A 19,627-nucleotide genomic window follows, 5' to 3' on the forward strand; every position below is an offset into this window, starting at 1 on the left:
TCTAATGAAAATGATTTGCAGACCATTATAGTATTTTCTTTAAACGAGATGAATACCGTACTTCTAAAAATCTCCATTCTGCTTTTCGACAACAAACGCAATCAGCGTTTGTTGTCGAAAAGATCCATACATCACCCATAGACACCATCAACAAAACATTTTTTTTTTTTTTAATATCCGTTCGTTTTGCCGAAAAGGCTTTTTGCTGTCGAAGTACTTGGAGTAATGGTTCAAAAAGCTTCATCAGGTATAAGATTCGTTTTTAGCCCAGAGGATCGGAATTGCGATTCAACGGGGAAATGCTGCTAGCATTCATGCCACCATTCCACGCGGTCAAGATTTGTACAGTAACTATTTTTAATTCATATTTGTATATATTTAAGCACTTAATGTTATCAATTCTTATGTTAATAAATGAGAAAGAAATTTTAAAGAATAAGTATTATATACCTAACTATTTTTGTTTGATTACATAATGTAGTCAAAAAAATTGTATTCCTTATGTATATAACAAGCAACACAGTTATATACATTATTATTAATATTATGAAAAAAATGTCCAAAGCTCACATATGTTGAAAAGGTCTTATTGGTACCTACCGAAGAACAAACATTGAAAACCCTCCTCCAGGCCGTCAGACGTAAAATAATAATAACACTAGTAGTACTGTCCTGATAAAATTTAAGACACTAATCTATTTTATCTATCTTTTATAGATTTAATTAGGGCTCTAGTTAAAAAAAGAATTGATTCATTCATCCTTTTTTTCTTTTATACTTTAAATTCTAAAGGAACTGTGGATTATTTAAGTCTCAAGTTTAAATATCCTTTCGTTGTAAAATTTAGTACACGATTTAAGAAAATATTTGCTTTTGTTATTTTTGAACATACAAATAAATATCTAGTAAACATTATAAAGGGTCATTGACCACTTAGTCTTTGTAGACTTAATAATAAAAAATAAATAAATACTGCGTTTATTACACAGGGTACCTAAGACAATTTTGTATCTATGTGACGTTTATTCCAAACGATTAAGAACTATGTACATTCAAAAGCTTATATTACGTTCTGTCAATTGAGCAGTTTAGTAGATATTAAAATTATATAATACATACTCGATCTAGTTTCGACGCACGTTTTCTTCATTTATTAGAACTAGTATAAAGACTTTCCTTTGTGGTAGGACTTTGTGCCAGCCAGTCTGGGTACCAAACACTCATTAGATATTCTACCGTCAAACAGCAGTACCTACTCAGTATTGTTATATTCCGGAAGTGTGCGTGAACTAGTGTAACCACAGGCACGAGGAACTTAGTTCCCAAGGTTCTTGGCGTTTTGACGCTGTAAGAAATGGTCATTATTTCTATGGTCATTATTTCTATTATACAGCGCCATTATCTATGGACGGCGGTGACCACTTACCAACCGGTGGTCCATTTGCTCGTCCGTCCATTTTTAGGTTTAGAATGTTATATTTTTGAATCAATATTACATTGTTATATCATCGAAGTTAGTAGCAAAGTCCAAAAATGTTAAGACAAATTAAAAAACCAAAAAAAATCGAGAGATTTCGTTTACCATGACAGTTATATATTATATTACTTCCATACTATATCATAAAGGCGAAGTGTATAAGTTTGTATGTATGGATATTTGTATCGCAAAACTGCTGCATTCATTTTAATGAAACTTTACAATAATATAGCTTATACATCAGAATAATACATAGGTTATATACAATTTATAAAGATATTGTTTGTGTGAATACCTGAGAAACAAATCTTCAAACAAGAGTGAAATGGGCGATAACTAGTATCGTTCAAAAACGTACAGTAAAGTGGCGTAATTTTTTAAAAATAAATTAGCAAAAGAGCAAATGCCCTATCGAATAATATAAGCATTACTTATTCTTCACTTGCAAGACAAAGAAGCAAAGACAACATTTTACACTACTCAACAGTAGTATACGTATATTATGATACACTATTTTGCCTGTAGTAATAACGTTATTTGATTATTCTTGTTTGTAGATACAATAATGATAAAATAAGCACCGAATTGTTCTCTGTAAATGAAAAAAATGACCAACACTTTGAGAATAATTATTAAAAATCTGTTTTGTCAAGAAAAAAATATCAAAATTATTCGCCTTGAATTGCGTTTCAAACAATATCTATAACAAATTTTTACATTAATATAATTAACTAAAAAAAGTAAATAAAAAAGTAATTGGGCCGATTAAAATGTGATCATCGGTTAAAAAAAAAAAAAACAAACCTATATTTATCCCTATCTGTTTGATATTAATAATACAATTATAAATATTTGTAGCGAGTATGACTTTTAAAATAAAATTGAACACTGCAGTTAAACTCAATCGGAGCTCCTTAGCTGCATTGCGCAAAAGGCTGTAACGACGCCAAAGAAAAATAACATATAATACATAAATACTTTTTGATATGCAACCTTTTTCAAGTACCTTAATTTACAGTTCGCTTTACATTCGTAATCAAGCATGTTTATATGAAAAATGTATAAAATTTATAATAAAAAAAAATCAACCAGAGATGAATAACTGCAAGGGATGCTCTCGCATCACGGCTTCATCCTTGGCCACGTAAAAAATATGTCTTTTGCAGTACTAATTAAGAGCACTTACTGTTAACTTTCGAGCGTACCGATAAAAAATAATATTTACAAATAATCTATAGAGTACTTTATTATGTAATGTTTCTTATTCTTGAGAGTACAAGTGAAGCATTGTGGCTGTATATTTTTCAACTTTGTCTTTTTTAATTACTTACAAATAAACATAATAAATCATATTAAGTATCAAAATAAGTAGATGGTCTAAATTTAAAAAGAGAACTAAAAACAAAATATGGGTTTATAATTAAAGCGTGTCTCAGTATTATTAATTTATTAAAAAAATAAAGAAAAATATCTCTAACGTTAAATCACAGTTTCACTTGACAGACAGCCACAAAAAACTTTGTTGAAATGAATAAAACCGTCACGAGATAATCAAATCCACGATATCTAAAAGAGTATTAGAAATACAATTATATCCAAAACACAGTTAGTGGTTTTATTTCTTACAAAATGTTCTTCCAAATAATACTTATTTATTTTGTATAAATTATGGTTCTGTGAATATATATAATATATAATTCCATATCTAAAACCATATCGACCCGATGCGAATTGTAAGACATGAAACCTAAATGATTCAAGATACTAATTTATCATAGTCATAATTATTTACGAACACTATTTTCTTATTAAGAATTTTAAAAGGCAACATTAAACGCTTTTGACACACACGATAACACGAGTTACAAACACACGAATGCGTCAAAAAGGAAGACAAAACAAAACCAAGGCTGTGATATCGATTTCATATTAACATCAAACAAAAATGAAGAAATTAAATCGATTCAAAACGAATTTCTCGCGTGGTAATCGTTGACAGAAATGTCATTTTTCGCGCCGAAACGTCAAATGTCATCCACCATTTTGAGTTCGCTTATTGGAGCTCCGCAAAAGGGTTGCTTGGAGTGTAGCTAAGAATATATATTCGTCTCTTTCCAACAACGTTACATAATACGGAAATGGGTGAGCGATGTTAAGTTGTGAAGCGAGTTCCGCATGCGGGCGCGTACTAGGGGTGGCTATTGATTTTTCTCGGAGTTTGCGGCAGTCGCCCGACAAGCCGGTGCCGAGCGCGAAAAACACATCTGTAACGCGCTTCGCGACACGAAATATCCATTCTATATTCAAAATTTAGTTTCGAAAGTTAAATTTCAGTTTACCTGATTCGTTAGCCGACGCAATTTTTTCCATTTTTTGTGCTGTTGTGTGCTGGGAACGGAATTTCGTAAGTGTCATCTTTATTTTTTTTATCTCGACTCCATTTTAATCAATTTACTGTGACAATAGTGAGTTTTTATTGTAATTTAGCTTAAAATAATAGATCTTTTAAGAGATTATTTAAGAAAATGCTTAGATTTAATTATATTACGTGTCTAACGTGATTTGATAATTGATATCAGCTGATTGTCCCACCCCATTGAAATGTCAAGCGTATTGCTTACATCGAATTATTTTCACTGCAGTGCATATAACAAATAATATAAACAATATACCTGTATATTATAAAATTATATCATAATTATTAAAAAAAATGACTTACCAATTTCTCCATGGGTATGTTTTGTCTGACTTTCGTCCTAACCGTGTGATAAACGTTCATTTTGCAAAAAAAGAAGCTCAAAAATGTTTAAAAGTCAGCCGCAACCCGTCCCGGACGATGCGAGGAAAACGATGCTTTTATGCGACGAAATAAAATTAAATTGGGGTTGATGGTGTAATGTATGGTAGGCGTCTTATCTCTAGACTAAGCCGAGATGGCTTGCAGGATGACGTCATGGATCGTTACCACATTATGACGTCACTCGTCCTTTTCCACAGTCCTGGGATCATTAAATGAGGCAATAACTCTGGAACGTGGTGACATTTTAATGGCGATCTCCCTGTGATTAGTTTTCTATCTCTCGATATATATAATGTAAAGTAATAAACACGAGGTCGTTGACTAGGTTTTTTTATCGTATTGCTTTTTGTTGTATTCAATAGAATGTTTTTATTCTATTTAAGATTTTAATACAGGTAGTAGCTAGACGAATAATAATAGTTCTCCTTAATCCTATTTAATGTTAGCTACATATTTTCGCCTACTGCGGACAATTTGAGGCTAATGACCTTGAAACTAGGAATTTCTTGACCTTCTATTGATTCTCTTTATCGGATGACGACAAGCATTTTATTGTTCCGAAAATAAAATTGAATTTGTTCATTATTGTGTTGCTGGCATATTTTTATAAAAAGCTTAAGAATGGAGATAGTAAAGTTTATTGAAAAAGATTTTACTCTATAGCTTCACGCTACCCATAGCAGTGCTGCCATGCTAACATACATATTTAAAACATATATATAAATAACAATATATATTTAGTAATAATTATCTAATATATTGACTGCTTCGTTGAACTAGACATGACGCCAAAAATCCTGAATTCCAAGCTTTGAAAACAAAAATAGGGCCTGTAAAAAGTTCTTGGATTTTTCTTGAAGTTTAAATGGTACACACCCATGCCTCAGAAAGCATCTATAGGTAGTTCTGCGGCTGAACTTCTCAGTCTTATTAGATTTGCCACCCTATCAAATTTAAATTTGAATGAGATCGAGGTAATATAAATTGCACCAGGCTGTCGATATCATCATATTTCCTATTGAAAGAGATCTAGTCGAAATCATCTTGATACAACTTCAGATTTAGTATTCAGATAAAACAAAAAATCGATTTACTTGGTCTCATTATAATCTTTATAATGATAAAAAAGTAGTAATATAATATAAGATGGCTTAGTTCATGACCTTTTAATAACTCAGGTCGGCGTTTAAGAAAAACGTCACGAGAAAACCTCCAGTTGTTGAAGCATTCTGCCACATGTATACCTACAAATAGTAATAAAAGGCCTTTGTCCACTGGGACATTAACAATAAATTGGTTTGGTACTTTTTATATAATTAAGAACTACATATGACTAGAATCCTTATAAGCGATAAAGTAAGAAATCCGTTAAGGCGTGAAACACATTACCAAGAAATAGTGATTGAAAACGTTACCGTTACAGTACGAAATTGTCTGTTTGTATGTAGAGAGTAAACTCCTGAAACTAATGAACTAATTCTAAAACTTATTTCACTGGTAGAAAGCTAAATTATTTATGTCTAAGATATAAATTATATCGTCTAGTACAGGGACATTCACAAGAAAATTAGTTTTATACTTTTTTATATAATTAAGAACTAAACGTTCTGAGGTGTTTTTTAGTTATTATCGGTAGACATATTACGTTAGGTTAGACATACGGCAAATGGGCTACCTGATAGTAGGAGCTTATAGTACCACTGGCTATAGACACTAGCAATGTAAGATTTCTTAATTCAAAGTCAAAGTCAAAATCAAAAATCTTTATTCAATATAGAAGTGTTTACATTTGCTTATTGATAGTCAAAAATCTACCACCGGTTCGGAATTTAACACCGGACCTGAGAATATCCGGCGAAAAAAACTCAGCGGGATATATATATTTTTTAACGTTTTCTGGGATCCTGTTGTAAAAACGTATACATTGGCCCAAAAAAGAGTTACTAACCCTGTGTCGGGTACTTGGAGTAACAATTTTATTCTTGTTCCTAGTGTTAATAGAATGTACGTCACAATTTCTGGGAAAATCATTTATGTCTTTGAGAATCATTTATGAAATTGAGAAGCGACAGTCATTATTTTAATTTCTCTAAATTTACCTCTTAACGAATCTTTTGGGCCCAGGTTATAAATTGCACGAATAGCCCTCTTCTGTAGTATAAAAATGGTATTAATGTCAGCTGCATTACCCCCGAGTAGGATGCCATACGACATTATACTGTGGAAATAACTGAAATACACAAGGCGAACCGTATCCACATCAGTCAAAAGTCTAATTTTTTTTACCGCATAGGCTACAGAGCTGAGTCTATTCGCTAATACTATATCTACAACCATCCCTTACATCGTCGATGCACCGCCAACCTTGAGAACCAAGATATAGGGTCTGTAAAGATGTACTTCCCCTGCAAACCGCAACGCAATAATCCTTAGTATGGCGTATAGCGGTACAATATTTTTTTCCCGTTTTCAATTCATTTTATGTGTTCCTCTTGGTATAAATTCGTATCTTACTTGTGGTGGATTTTTTTAATACATCTTCCCTACGGTAATCTTTGGTGTTTTAGGTAGGACTCATAGCTGATTGCCACCCACTAGAAAACACTACCACAACGGTGCCCTCTACGTCAATATGGAACGCCAAGAGCTTATAAAGCCATCGCTTCTATTGCCTTAATGTACCAAATGTACCAAAAACAATATCAATCCCAGCTTTTTTTATGGCATTGGTTGGCGAACGAGCATATGGGCCACCTGATGGTAAGTGATCACCGCCGCCCATAGACAAAGGCGCTGTAAGAAATATTAACCATTCCTTACATCAACTATGCGCCACCAACCTTGGGAACTAAGATATTATATCCCTTGTGTCTGTGATTACACTGGCTGACTCAACCTTCTAACCGGAACACAACAATACAGACTACTGTTAATTAGCGGTAGAATATCTGATGGTACCTACCCAGACGGGCATACACAAAGCCCTACCACCAAGTAGTAGTGGCTTGGCTCAGTGATACCCTATTTTATGTAATAGGTTGCAGATGCGAGTGCCACCGCTCAAAGACGTTGCTAGTGCGTTAACAGCTCTCCCATAAAGAACAAATAGGCTCTTTCATGCTGGTTGTCAAGTCTTATATCCGGCGACAGCTGGTTCCACAGACAACTGTTCAGAGAGTATAGCTCTACATTTCTAACGATGAGAATGGCTGATACGTAAATGATATCCAAATCCTAGCAAAGCATAAGTACGTAAAATACTTAATAAATAATATCTTGTGTAGTATAGGGATTAACTAATATGTCCACCAGTTCCTATGTCTGCTACTAAGTCTCGGGTGACCCATTAACTCGTCTGTCCTAGTAATATAAAAAAAAAAACATATGTCGTATTAATTTTATGTGACAAATTTTAGCCAACGCCTTAAATGTCGATAGTGATTGTCGGTACATCTTTTGTTACAATACAAACATCATTGTTATTTCATATTGTCAATAGTAAACTAAACAATTTATCAATTTCAAAATAAAGACTATGATTTTAATGATTTTTTTTCTGCTATTTATTCGATAAAACATGAAGTTTAATTACATCTAGTTAAATCTTGGATGGATTGAAAACTTATACACTAGAAATCTATGTATATAAAAGCGAAATACCACACACTGATTAGTAGGTGTTCCTAACTTGAAATTGGGCAGGTAGGTTCCTTATAGGGTGTACACATCCGCTAAGATTTCCCTATTTTATGAAACTCCACCCCTAAGGGGGTAAAACAGGGGTCAAGTGAAGCCGCAGGTTTGGCTAGTAATATAATATAGTAATTAATACTAATATTATATTAATACTAATATTATAATAAATAATAATAATAAAAACTTTCATTTCGAGACTAGCCCATATAGTGTTAGTAAGACAATGTTTCCTTAAAAATATTATGAATGAGAAATTTAGAAGAATGGATCACTCAATCACAGCAGAAAAGCTGAACAGATCCGAATAAAGCTGACCATATCTGAATGAAATTTAGCACATAGATTGATTATAATCTGGAATAGAATATAGGTTACTTATATTCTGGAAGACCTGCAACATTAGAGGGCATATTAATTAATACTCGTATTTTTTACTTAGTTTATAGATCCTGTGCATTGTATACAAGCTGAAACGTTGGAAATTTCGCGTTTTATTGTTATGCAAAATGACCTTTCATAAAAGAGCCTTTACACGCCTAGTTGAATTCGCACATTGATTTAACGAATACAGAGAATCTGACTATATGAAGATATATACCTATCTATCTGGATATTCAATCCTGATAAAATTGTTACTTTAAATAAATATTTATCTTGGTTGAGCCGAGATGGCCGAGATGAGCCGAGATGGCCCAGTGGCTAGAACGCGTGCATCTTAACCGATGATTTCGGGTTCAAACCCAGGCAGGCACCACTGAAATTTCATGTGCTTAATTTGTATTTATAATTCATCTCGTGCTCGGCGGTGAAGGAAAACATCGTGAGGAAACATGCATGTGTCTAATTTCAACGAAATTCTGCCACATGTGTATTCCGCCAACCCAACATTGGAGCAGCGTGGTGGAATATGCTCCAAACCTTCTCCTCAAAGGGAGAGGAGGCCTTTATTCCAGCAGTGGGACATTTACGGGCTGCTAATGTTATCTTGGTTTAGGTGGAGTTCTTTATGTACTATACAAAAAATACTTCAAAAATTATAAGAAAGTTTTCTCGGCCTCTCTGCTTTGGCCAGTGCTTTATTTCAATGAATTCTACAATCCATAATTCCATATCAGGTTTATTGAATAAATCAAATAACACATCTACCGTCGAAAATTATTATAAACATTTTTTTCTCTAATAGGGTATATATAGAGTTTATAATGACATTATCTTCAAACTAATTTTAAATATACCAGGAGTCTAAATAACAAATTAACTTAAAAACGAATACCTAACATCATGAAAACCTTCAAGTTATTTGCTCCAAGATAATCTACTTTCCGAAGGATTCCAATACCCTGAAAAATGTTAGCAAAACTAAAAACTTCCAAGAAATTCGTGAAAACGCAACTTTCCATTCCATTGAATTTTATATTTTTACGTAGAAACAAAAGATACAATAAATTGTTTTTTATTAGATTTAATTTAACAACTACATATTATTATTTTACATTTATTTTTGAAAGGTAGACGAGGAAATTACTTGGACATCTTGTTCCTATAGGTTTTGTGCAAACTTTGCGCAGGTACCACCCACTCATAAGATATTCTACCGCCAAATAACAGTACTTAGTATTGTTGTGTTCCGGTTTGAAATGTAAGTGAGCCAGTGTAACTACAGACAAAAGGGACATAACATCTTAGTTTCCAGTGGGTGGTGCATTGACGATGTAAGGAATGGTTAATATTTCTTACAGCGCCATTTTCTATGGATGGTGACCATCAGGTGGTCCATTTGCTTGTCCGCCAATCTATGCCATAAAAAAGTACAATTAAAGACAGGATATCAAAATAAATATGACGACATATGTAGTTCGATGAAAAAGACTTTTACTTCTATCTCAGTTCACTGATGGACTAAGATTTCTCAGATGGAACGCCATAATTCTCAGTTCTTAGTCTACTGTTGTCAGTCATGTCTAACTTTTTTCAGGTGTTTATCATGCCTGACAGGCAACCTCCACAGTCTCTACTCTAAGATAAAAACTGTACCAACGACCTTTGGCATATGGGTATATATGCCAAAGGTTCTACTTCAAAATATGAAAAATGACAAAGAACTAATACTAAGTTATGAAATCGTTTTATCTTTCACTGATAAGTTTCTTCGGTACCCTGTTGGCATAACTTAAAGCCATTAAGCTAAGAATTTAATTGAATTGAAGTTCCTTACTTCGAAAAGCCAGATAGTGGATTAAGTAAATCCTTCTCCTCGATGAGAGCAAATATTTGCACAGAGCAAATATACCGGCTAGAGAACTCAAGATCATATGATTTAGTCATATCATTATGATGTTCTACAATAATTACTAGTTAATCTAGACAGATTTAGGTCACTAAAATATAATCTGGATTGGTACAACTCACTTCTTTGTATAAATTAATAAGTTCTATTGCCAAACATCTATATTTTGATTTCCTGGGTTCAGTTGTAAAAATATAAACTTTGTTTTTTTTTTTGTGAAATTTTAGGTACAGAGAACATACACTTACACGACTCCAGGTGGTTAACCATGTAAGAAATGTGTACTAATATTATAAATGCGAAAGTAACTCTCTTTCTGTCTATCTTTTTTCCACGGCTAAATCACTGAATCGAATTTCATGAAATTTTGCATGAAGGCAGCTTGAACGCATAGGCTTTTTTATACCTGAAACTTACGACAGCCTCTGCTTACCTATAACCTAGTTCCTCTCTGCTAGTTCCAATCTATTATTACTAGTGTAAAACTGTACAACGTGCAATCATTTTTTACACCAAAATTTTCATAGAATAACATTTTCTGAATCTCGCTTACGTTTGGTTGGCCGCAATTACGACCGGAAGCGGTTTTGAATCGTGAGTGTACAGCTATAAAGGAAATTAAAAATACTGCGATGCAAGAATTTATTTTTTAACTATTATAATCACAAAATACAATTTGTAAAATTTTCACTCCGATAGAACCAAGAATTCAGAGATAAGAAACGCAACGTAATAGAATTTGGAAAATTACCCAAAAAAAACAATGAAACATCAACCTTATGACAAAATAATGACATCAAACGCCATAAGAAACTAATTTACCAACTGGTATTAACTGGTACAATCTGGACTCAGTATTTTTAATATCACTCCAAGAACCTATTCCTTTTACAAATGCTAGTTTACTTTTTTTTAAGGCACAGATTATTTCGCCAATGTCCCGGCTTACTTAAAGTCAGTTACATATTGTCAATATTAACAGCTCTCAATATAATTTTAATACAAATTCAATTAACTATCAATAATAAATTACATTAATTAAATATGTGTTCAATTTGCTCTTGTTTTCAGTGCGTAATTACGCCGTGACCAGTGAGATGAATTTAATTCAAATGGAACAATACTCGTTCGAGTGTTATTCGAATGAGGGCAACGTTATAATATAATATTCATTTACTTGTGGAATATTTATATTTCAAATGTTTTTTTTTTGTTTCGTTAACTCTTGGAAATAGAGTATACAGCCGGAATGGCATTTTATACATGTGCACTATCATTGTAACTTGGAAAATATTCATCTTTTAAAGGTCACGTTTTTTTGTTCTTCTGATTTGTTGTGCTTGGCCTGATATATTTTTTGTTTCGCATTATTTTTACATTTTTTTGTCGAGATTAATGAAAATGATACATTTGTTGTGTAACTCTTTATCAAGATAGAATAAAAAAGTTTTTGAGATTCGCTAATAAATAAGTTTGAATTAATAATTAAAAAAACATTATCAAATGAGGCGTAGTACTTATTAAAAGTTTATTTTATAACAATAAGTCTTTTTGTTGTAAACAAACAGTACATCATAAATAAGAGCGACAGACAGACAGAGTAACTTTCGCATTTATAACATAAGTATATAAAACTAATAACGTTTAATTAATAATTAATAAAAATTAAAACGTTAATATATATTTTGATTTTCATGCATATAAAATAAAGTAATTGTATGTAATTAGTAAAGCTATGTAATTTCATTGTTGGGAGAGTAACTTGTTACCTTCTTGTTGGTTCTCCTCAACAGAATTTATGTTACAGGTAATCTATATATATCAAAGCAAAATACCACTCACTGATCAATCACGAAATCTCATAAACGATAACATCTACAAACTTAAAATTTGACAGGTAGGTACCTTATAAGGTGTAGATACCCGCTGAGAATTTTTTCACGAAACTCCACCCCTAAAGTTATAAAGTTGGTAGTTTATGTTTTATATTTGAATTGATTAGCCATCCTCAAAGTCAAATCAAAATCAAATCAAATCAAGTTTATTCAAGTAAACTTCACAACGAAGCGTTTTTGAATCGTCAATATTAAAATACTACCACCGTTTCGGAAAGCAGCGAGAAGAAACGGCAAGAAACTCGCATAGTTGCTCTTTTCAAATAAACAGATTTACAATGCTGTTTTTTTTCAATAATTGGTGTCTTGTGATGGAAACCGAGCCTAAATCCAGGCGTTTTTTTTTTAAAGTACTCTTTTAATGAATAATGAGACTTATTTATTAATTTAGTCTTAATAAACTTTTAAAATTTCGTAAATGTTAAATTGGTTACGTTTCCCGGTATCTTATATGTATGCAAACGGAAAGTAGGGGTTACAAATTTATTTTTATTTCTTGTATTAATTGTATGTATATCAGCTTTTATGGAATACTTTTGTATATTCTTCTGTATAAACATTATATTATCATAAATATAATGTGAAGCAGCCGTTAATACACTTATTAGAAGTACATTTTAATTTATTATTATTCACAATTTCTGGTACGAATATCGGATCTAATGTTAATTTCAACATATCAAATATACAAGTATCAACGATTATTTATTTGAAATTCCGTGAAAATCAAGATTAAATAATTTCGCCGGCACCCCCATGGGGATACTCGCTATTTTGTAATGCAATTTCGAGATTACTCCATGTGAGTAATACTATTTGCCACGTCCACGCCATGATAGCTCGTTGGATAGAACATAAGGTTTTTATAACCTTAGAATGTAACTTGACAAATCGGATTTTTTTAGTATTTTTTTTAATGACGTCACGTCAATCTTAACTAACGATTTGCACCGCTGAATATCCAAGTGCATAATTTATGTTTATAATTTATCTTGTATTCATTATCTTCTATACTTGGTCGTAGGGCTTTGTGCAAGCCCGTCTGGGTAGGTACCACCCACTCATCAGATATTCCACCACCAAACAGCAGTACTCAGTATTGTTGTATTCCGATTTGAAAGGTGAGTAAGCCAGTGTAACTACAGGCACAAATGACGTAATATCTTGGTTCACAAGGTTGGTGGCGCATCGGTGACGTAAGGAATGGTTAATATTTCTTACAACGCCATTGTCTATGGGCGGCGGCTAGAAAAACCAGGATGATCGATGAAAATCATTCACATGTACATATGCATTTGGTCACTTGTACCATTACAAAGCCCAAGGTCATAGGTTTGAATCCGTAGTAAAACCAATAAATGCTATTGTATTTTTTGTCATATAGCTTTCCTGGACGTAATCTATCTTTATGATGGATAAGAGAACGTTTAAAACTTCTTGATTAACTCTGGATCTGCGCCAGTTGTCATCAAGGAAGAAGAAACATACAAGTTTGTAAGAAGGACAACTCGAATAAACTGCGCAGATAAAATTGTATCACTTTAAAACATAAATGTGAAATGAGAGCCAAGATCAATGGTCAGTCCTGAAATTTATTTATAACTACATAAAATATAATTTCTTCTTATAACTTAGGAGAATATATTGTAGGTCTGACTATATGTATATATACACAATATCTAATATGTATCTCGCGAGTCTCAATATATGAGACAAATTTGACATGTTTATGTGAAATAGTTTTTGAGTTATAAGGAGGTCAAAAGTGGCTCCAAATAATTCGTGTAATATTACACACGGTGCTGCTCGCCAGATCTTTTACTTGAACTTGGCTTGACACGCTGCCGCGTGTCTAGATTCCTTACAATAATCCTGAAACTTGCATTGTATTTTAATTTTTAATGTAATCATTGACATATAAAAAAACGTGAATCAAAATTATATATATATATAACTGATACACCTTTATCAGCGGTCATTGTATCTTAAGTTCAAGATTTGACTTGGTGGCACCAACCATACATCATACATACATTCTGCCGCAAAACTATGTGTAACATGCTGACAATTTAAGTTGAACTACACTACGCTACGTAATTCATCACAATAAACGTTTCGTCGTGCTTCGTAGCGTTGTTTGTTGTGTCAACATATCAGTTCGCTGGACGGCAACATGCATTACATATATCCGTATACGACAGCATGTTTGGAGAATATCACAGTGTCCAAGCAAACACGCTGACCACGCAAGATAGATGATATTTGAAACCGACCAAGAACAAAACGCTTCGTCAAAGATTATCTGCGCAGTTTATTCGAGTTGTCCTTCTTACAAACTTGTATGTTTCTTCTTCCTTGATGACAACTGGCGCAGATCCAGAGTTAATCAAGAAGTTTTAAACGCAGACAAAGCAATCTTGTATAAGATTTTTAATTAACTTGGTATTAGTAAGAGTATTTGAAACGGGATATCTTGCATTTGCATATGTATATTGTAATGCATAATAAAACTTGGTGTCAGGGCTTTGTACAAGCTCGTCTGGGTATGTACCATCCTCTCATCTAGACACGCGGTAGCGTGTCAGCCAAGTTCATATATTCTACTGCCAAACAGTAATACTTAGTATTGTTGTGTTCCGGTTTGAATAGTGAGTGTACCAGTGTAACAACAATATTGAGGACCTTAACTCTATAATACCTTAGTTCCCAAGGTCGGTGACGCATTGACGATGTAAGGAATCGTTGATTACTTTTTTTACGGCCCCAATGTCTAGCTACAGGCGAAAACTAGTAATCTATAATCTATTCTACTAAATGAGGAGACGTTTGAGAATACCTAACTGAAAATATTTACTAAACCAACACTTACATGAAAATTACACTGCATATTATGTAGAGCCAGCTTTTTCTCTTATTTATTATATTTTATATACTAGCGCTGCCCGCGACCACATGCGCGTTTGAATTTCACAAAAAAGTTATATATAGTTGTGGCCTAATTTACTCCTTATTACATCAGCTATCTGCCATTGAAACTCCCGTCAAAATCGGTGTAGCCGTTCCAGAGATTAGCCGGAATAAACAGACAGACAGACAGAAATTGTAATTAATGTTATTTTGGTATATGCGCCGTGTATACATACATATGCATTTAGAGAAAAGCGGCTATTTTGATATTACAAACAGACACTCCAATTTTACTATATGTATGTATAGATGAGGACATATTCATGCCAGATTCTATGGCGGTTCAAGTGAAGTTAAAATGCCACGTTCTATGAGCAACGTTGACCATCTCTATATAATGCCCATCTGTCTATACGTCTGCATGAAATAAAAAAATATGGCTTGTTTCTGTACGTAACATATTTAAAGTAGTTACGGTTAAATCCTAAGGGGTTTAAAGTATATCGTAGGTAAGCTTAAAAGTGGAGAAGGTTAAGGTAGATATCAAGTTTTCCTTATTTTCCCTTATTCGGAGAGGAATATGCCGAGATGGTCCAGTGGTTAAAACGCGTGCATCTAAACCGATGATTGCAGGTTCAAACTCAGACAAACAACACTGAATTTGTGCTTGATTAGTGTTTATAATTCATCTCGTGATCGGCAGTGAAGGAAAACTACATGAGGAAACCTGCATGTATCTAATTTCACCGAATTTCTGCCACATGTGTATTTCACAAATCCGCATTAGGGCAGTGTGGTGGAATATGCTCCACGGGAGAGGAGGCCTTAGCCCAAGAGTGGTAAATTTACAGGCTATTAATGTTGTTGTTGGAGAGGAATAGGGTCTAAAATCATTTTAAAACTGATAGTAATCGAAGGAAAAAAAAAGTTTACATACATCACGCGGCTACAACCAAATAGATGATAATGAACCAAAAAAATCTATATGTTTTAAATAACTTATATCCTCATAAAAGCATATTAAGAGTTCGTCCTCTTAAATACAATAAAATTGGTAAAATTATTTGACCAAACCCAACAAGAACAAAATGAAGCACACAGGAAGCGAAATAAATTGAAAGTTTAAATATAATTTGATATTCCGAAGCCATTATCGAACCCTTCAGATCCTGAACGTTTGACCGTCAATAAAGCAATTTATTAAACTCTAATGCCTATAAACTGGGCTCGCTATTAATCGTATTAAGGGTGTTATCGATTAGTTAATTGTGTACATACAAAGCTTCTCTTTAACTCTGTTCGCCTGGTACTATTTCTACTCTAAACCTTCGCAATGCCAGCCGTTCCTACATAGGCAAAGACGGAAATTTTTAAAGCCCAACATTATTAATCCTCTATCATATATTATCATCGTAAGTCGGTTTCACCATTCCACGAGTGATATACGAACGTTGTTCTTACAGAATACCACTGCGGGTCAATAAGTTAAGGGTCATTGAGTTCGTTTATATTGATCCTTTGGGTAGGATAGTTGAATACTTAAAAAAAAATGTTGGGTATACATTTTTGGTAAAAGCTTAAAAAATTTAACAGATTGAGCACGTCTTATGTCGTCTGATCTCCTGAATATTTTAGCTCATTATAATAAATAGAAAAGACCTTAGTGGTTAGTAGTACCTTAGCAGAAGAGGGCTATTCGTGCAATTTATAACCTGGGCCCAAAAGATTCGTTAAGAGGTAAATTTAAAGAAATTAAAATAATGACTGTCACTTCTCAATTTGTTTTTGATAATGTTATGTATGTACGCAAAAACATAAATGATTTTCCCAGAAATTGTGACGTACATTCTATTAACGCTAGGAACAAGAATAAACTTGTTACTCCAAGTACCCGATTACACAGGGTTATTAACTCTTTTTTGGGGCAATGTATACGTTTTTACAACAGAATCCCAAAAAACGTTCAAAATTATTCAATTATAAAATTCAAAAGAGTCGTTAAAGAGCATTTGTGTGCTAAAGGACACTAATGACTTTTTAGTTGACTGCACACCTTGGGAATGAAATGCTCTAAGCTGTTTCAAATAACTAAAATTGTACATGGAAAATGGTTAAAAAAATATATATATATATATCCCGTTGAGTTTCTTTCGCTGGTTCTTCTCAGGTCCGAGGTGCTAAATTCCGAACCGGTGGTAGATTTTTGACAATAAATAAGCAAGTGTAAACACTTCTATATTGAATAAAGATTTTTGACTTTGACTTTGACATATCTTGACATCACTCCACTCGGTCATGATTTATAAAATATCTATTTTGAATTTTTATTTAGAGAGAACAGCCAACTACATACGGTGTGCGTGAAGACAGGTGCACTTTCTTATCTCTCCCTCATAATCCGATGGGACGGGAAATCCAACACGACCGGAAAGATTTCAGGCACATGACCAACGGCTTCACGTACTTTCTGAGCACAACACTGTACATATTTCCAACTTCCAGTCACTTTTTCGACAAAAAACCTAATAAATTTTTATCGGTCCGAACTGAGGCTTAAATCCAGAACCTCGGAATCTGTTGCCTTATATCTAACGACTAGCCTTCATATAAATAAATACGATTGTAATTCACAGTGAAAAAAAAAATCAGACGCCTGTTTCCTAATCAAACTTCTAAAGGTTGAAGTTCACTTAAGCCCGTAGAGTACGAAGGGTTAATTTGAGCGTGGTATATCGCATTCATCAAACACAGAGGTGTAATCGTTAAGTTTCCTGTTCATATTTATTTCACTAATCAAATTACAAAAGAAAATTAATTCAATGGATACTTTGCACTTTATTAATAGAACAGACCTCAGTTCTCATACTACCAAACATTCAGTTGTTGACCAAACATAAATATTTCCTGTTCCTGTTCAAACGGTGAAGGAAACTGTGGAATAAGATGCAACTAATAATTCGTTCATGTAATCGTATATAAAACTAGTTTCCTGCAGCTTCGCTCGCTTTTTAGGGGATTAGTTGTCATGTGTTAGGCAAAAAAGTATCCTTCCTTAGAGTTCAAGTTTGCTTCATACCAAATTTCGTTAAAATCGGTTCATTGGTTTGGCAGTGAAAGAGCCACGAGAGAAAAATAGGAATATTAGTAATTCCTTAATTAATTTGTATCATTGCTAATACTCAATTAAAAAAATAAAAAAAAAAACTCTCTGGTCATAACTAAAAAATACATTAATGATATTAATTATAAGTTTAACTTTTATAATTCATATTGGAGAGTTAAGCTTAAAATATACCAAATGGTATATTTTTTTTTTGTTTATTTAAAAGATAGGCACATGGCAATATGATGGTAAGTAGTCACCACCACCATACACATTGGCGCTGTAAGAAATATTAACAACACCTTACATCACACCAATGCGCCACCAACCTTGGCAGCTAGATGTTATGTCACTTGTGCTTTTTAACTGGAACACAGACATACTAAGCATAGCTTTTTGGCGGTAGAATATCTATATATATATCTATATAATTATATAATAGACGACCTCTGTGGTCGAGTAGTGTGTACACCGGTTTTCATGGGTACGCCACTCCGAGATCCCGAGTCGATGTAGAAAAAGTTTATTAGTTTTCTATGTTGTCTTGGGTCTGGGTGTTTGTGGTACCGTCGTTACTTCTGATTTTCCATAATATAAGTGGTTTAGCTACTTACATTGGGATCAGAGTAATGGATGTGATGGTGTCCAATATTTATTTATTATTTATTATATCTGATGAGTGATGATTGCCAGCGTAGAAATTACATTATAAATGTCAACTTTCATGATAATCTGTGTCGAAGTCTATTCTAGCTCTAATATTTATCAACATCCATTTCTATTTCAATATATATATTCACAATGAATGAACGAATAAGTTAAACGTATTTCTGTGTGCAACGATCACTAAAAAACTAAAAGGCAATGTTTCACAACTGCTATTTGGCTGAGCTCCGAGATTGCAATTTTTATATTTAGCTATTTTCGTACGATCATAACGCGTGAAATGTTGCTAGCGAAAATCCTGTACTAGACTTATGAGTTGTTTTTAAGAAAATAATGTATAATATTTTGATGGAAATCAATAATGGAATTCTCTTTCAATAGCACATAGCTGGAATAGGTTCATTGGCTCAGTGATTTAAATAAGAATAGTTTTAAATTCAATGATACTGTCCAGTCTGAGGTGGCCTAGTGGTTAGAACATTTGTATCTTAACCGATGGTTGTGGATATGTCCAAGCAAGCACGCTGATTTTCATGTGCTTGGTTTGTGTTCAAAAGTGTGAAGAAAAACATCCAGAGAATCTAAGTAGTATCTACGAAGTATCTAATTTCAATGAAGTTCTGACACATTTGTATCCACTAACCCACATTGGAGAAGCTTAGTGGAATAAGCTCCAGCTTTCTTAAAAGGGAGAAGAGGCCTTGGCCCAGCAGCAGTTCTAATATAGACTGTTACTTTACTTTATCCAGTTTACTTTTTCAATCGTTAAACATCAATGTTTTGCATGTCTGTTTCT

General features: G+C 33.3%; 1 protein-coding gene across 2 annotated transcripts in view; it reads left to right on the top strand.

Annotated features, from left to right (window-relative positions):
* The first annotated feature begins 3,711 nt into the window (after positions 1 to 3,711).
* Positions 3,712 to 19,627, top strand: part of LOC125073675 — a 112,653-nt gene continuing 96,737 nt past the window's right edge. Inside the window, exon 1 of one of the 2 annotated variants that reach the window (XM_047684622.1) lies at positions 3,712 to 3,881. The gene's annotated coding sequence lies outside the window, so the exon portion shown is untranslated. The remainder of the gene's footprint in view (positions 3,882 to 19,627) is intronic. The other variant, XM_047684621.1, reaches the window with a different exon arrangement.

This window comes from Vanessa atalanta, chromosome 25, assembly GCF_905147765.1.
Source record: "Vanessa atalanta chromosome 25, ilVanAtal1.2, whole genome shotgun sequence".
Classification (NCBI taxonomy): domain Eukaryota; kingdom Metazoa; phylum Arthropoda; class Insecta; order Lepidoptera; family Nymphalidae; genus Vanessa; species Vanessa atalanta.